The sequence below is a fragment of the Elephantulus edwardii genome, unplaced genomic scaffold (assembly GCF_000299155.1).
Source record: "Elephantulus edwardii isolate Elephantulus edwardi_28Jun2011 unplaced genomic scaffold, EleEdw1.0 scaffold00251, whole genome shotgun sequence".
Classification (NCBI taxonomy): domain Eukaryota; kingdom Metazoa; phylum Chordata; class Mammalia; order Macroscelidea; family Macroscelididae; genus Elephantulus; species Elephantulus edwardii.
In genome coordinates, this window is record NW_006400001.1 from 3,394,929 (window position 1) to 3,398,304 (window position 3,376).

The 3,376-nt window shown below is 41.8% G+C and overlaps 1 pseudogene; it reads left to right on the top strand.

Moving 5' to 3' along the window:
* The first annotated feature begins 2,665 nt into the window (after positions 1-2,665).
* On the top strand, positions 2,666-3,157 carry LOC102869825 (annotated as a pseudogene).
* Positions 3,158-3,376: the final 219 nt, after the last annotated feature.

The window sequence follows — 3,376 nt, forward strand, 5'->3', positions numbered from 1 at the left end:
AGACATGATGCTTGGTAGGGTGGAGGGTCAGTAAAAGAGAGGAAGACCCTCAATCAAGTGGATTGGCATGGTAACTGCTGGAATAGGCTCTTGTGTGTCAAGAAGTATGAGGACGGCACAGGATAGAATAGTGTTCAGATCTTTTGTTCACAGGGTCACTATGAGTGGTGCTCGACTTTACAGTACCTAACAACAACAACAAACATCGAAATCACATTTGACATATATTTTGCTGCTGTGTATCGCTGAGTCAAAATCGACCCATAGTTAACCTTCCAGCTTGCTTCCCTAAGGCAATAAAGCTCACAGGAGGAGATGGAGAACCCCAACAACAACAACAAATGACAAACAAACAAACCAATTGCTGTTGGATCCATTCAGACTCATAGTGACCATGCAGACAGGTTAGTTGACACCATTGAGCTTTTCAAAGTTGTAATTCTTTATGGCATGGATTGTCTAATATCCCTCACTTGAAGTGAGTTTGAATCACAGATATTTTGGTTAACCACTGAGAACCTTAACCAGTGTCCTGCTACATTTATTGTAAACACTAAACAGTGCTCATCATCTTCAGTGAGCTTATCAATTTTGTCACAAAGTTCCAATCTTCTCGATGGTCTTATTCTCACCCTACAAAATCTATACCTACTCTTAATATTCATATCAAATAACTTCAGACAGGATCCGCAGTCTTCACTCCGATGTTTAGCCTATGAAACCAGAACTTTCTCTCCCTGACTATTTCTCCTGATGTTGCTAGTCTGCTTCTTTGTCAGCAACTACAAAGCATTTCAGCCAGAATTCCATTTTCTGAGACTCATCTGGTTTAACACAATTGCTTTTCAAATCAGCCCCTTAGCAGATCAGCTGGACAGAGATCAGAGATTATTGCAACCCTTGGCCATCATTGCTTAGTTCCTCAGTCTGTAATGCAAACATCACAGTCTCTTCCTCTGAGACTCTCAAAGCTCTAACAGCTAAGTGACCACATTTCAGAATCAAACAGGCCAAGGTTTGAACAATAGATCTTCCATTTAGCTAAGTTTGAGGTTTCAGTTTTTTCTTTTCTCCATAAGGAATAAAAATGTGTAACAGAACCCTGTAACTCTCAGGGCTATGTTACAATAACATAAGATTCAATAAAAGAAGTAGAGTGACGTACAATGTGTATAGCATGACTGGTAGACTCTTCTCTTCCCATGTCTATTTCTCCACCTGTGACTACCATATCTTGCTTGGTTTCCTTATCTGTTCCTATGGTTTGCTGGTTTTATGTAGATAAAGTAGGGATATTTTTATACTATTGGTCTTAGGGTTCTTTCGGAAATGGTTTGGATGCCCTGGATGACTTGGGTTGCAGAGATGCTGAGAATTTAAGAACTCCTTAGAATTATTTGCTTGGACAGGATGCGCACAGTAGCAAATACTCTCTTTGAAATTCTGTAATTTTCTGGTCAAGCTCTGAAACGAACTGAACGATGAAATTGTATCAACTAAAATTTTTATTTTGAAAAATCAACGTTAAAGGAAATAATTTATTTTAAAACTTTGCAATATCAGGAATTTTTGCTTTCTAAAGAATATAAAAAGGGGAGCTCTGGTGCCCTAGTGGCAAGGAGCTGCAACTACAATCCCAGAGGCACACGGTTTGAATCCACCAGATGCTCTGCCAGGGAAGGAGGGACAATCTCCTCCTGTACCAGTCAGATCTGATTTGACGATACACTCACACAAAAATAAAAAAAAAATTTAAAAAAAGAATATAAAAGATATTTTTGCCTGCTCCTTCGGTCAAGCCCAACTAAAACCCAGAACACTACACATGTAACAAATAGAAATCTGTGAAAAATAGATATAACCCTGACCAACTACTAGGTTCTCCAGGCCCTAATGAATGCCATGAAATTAAGTTCCTTGGATTATTATTTTACCTTTTATCTTACAACTTAGAACTTAAGCACCCAGTAGCATGGAAAGACTCAATGGAACAGAGTGAGTTGGCAGAAAGTCCACTCTCTCTAACCTGAGGACTAGGAATAAGGACATTTTAGCAAGGTGTCCTTAGAGGCAAGGAAGGCGCCGTTTGAGTCACATTCTTTGAGAATATTGCCAGAAGGGACAAGGACCAGGCTCTAGGAAATCACATCATTCTTGGAAAGGTAGTGTGCAGATAAGAAGAGGAATCCCCTCTATGGGATTGATTGACAGGAGGGCTGTAACAATGGGCTTGAGGACACAGGAAATTGTGAGGATTGTGGAGGATCAGGCAACATTTAGATCTACTGTCCATCAGAATAACATCTCTCAATGTGAACTGGAGTTGACTGAGGATATTTGACAACAACAGTAAGATAACTTTTAGATGAGTATTATTCTTATCAAACATCACAGACAAATCTCTGGTCCATAGTTTCCCAAAGGTTCCGGTAATCTATTTTTTGCTTCAATAGTGCTTGGATGGAACAGACCCATCCAGTGACTCCCCACTTTCAGTGTCCAGTGTCTGACTACCCTCCAACATTATTTTGACACAAAAAATTGGGACCATCTTCTTAGCCACCTCCTATTTTCAGGACCAGCTAATACCATTTTTTGTTTGTTTGTTTGGTTTGGTTTTGGCTTTGGCTTTTTGTTGTTGTTAGGCCCAAATACTTGACCAACGATGAGCTCTCAGATCCATCAGCATTACTCCAACAAAGTGGAGGCCGGAGTCAACCATCTGGTCAATCTGCACATTAGAGCCTCCTACATCCACCTATTGCAGGGCTTTTTGTATTTTGAAAGGAATGGTGTGGCCTGGGAAGGACCCTTCTGCAAGTTGGCAAAGGGAAAGCATGAGAGTGCCAAGAGTCTCTTGAAGCTGCAGAACCAGTGTGGCATCCATTTCCTCTTCCAAAATATCCAGAAGCCATCCTAGGACGAGAGGGATAAAAACCCTGGATGTCATGGAAGCAGTGCTGGCCCTGAAGAACCCGAACCAGGAACTTTGAGCATCTGCATGCCTTGGGTTCTACCTACACAGAGCCTCATCCCTGTGACTCTCTGGAGAACCACTTCCTCATCCCAGAAACTGCTGAAGATGGGTGACCATCTGACCAATGTTAGAGGACTGAGCAGCCCCCAGACTGGGAGGGGCGAGTATCTCTCCCAGTGATTCATTCTCAACCACAACTAGGGACCTGTGGGGACTTGCAGGAGAGACCTCTGCTGTCTCCCTGCCACCAGCAGCAAGCTTCTTTTTCTCATCCTAGGATAGAATCTTAACCACCCAGAAGCCCCTAGCCCAAGCCTTGGACCAAATGAAAACAACAAAGCTTTTCACAATATCTGAAATGCACACACACACACACACACACACACACACACACACACA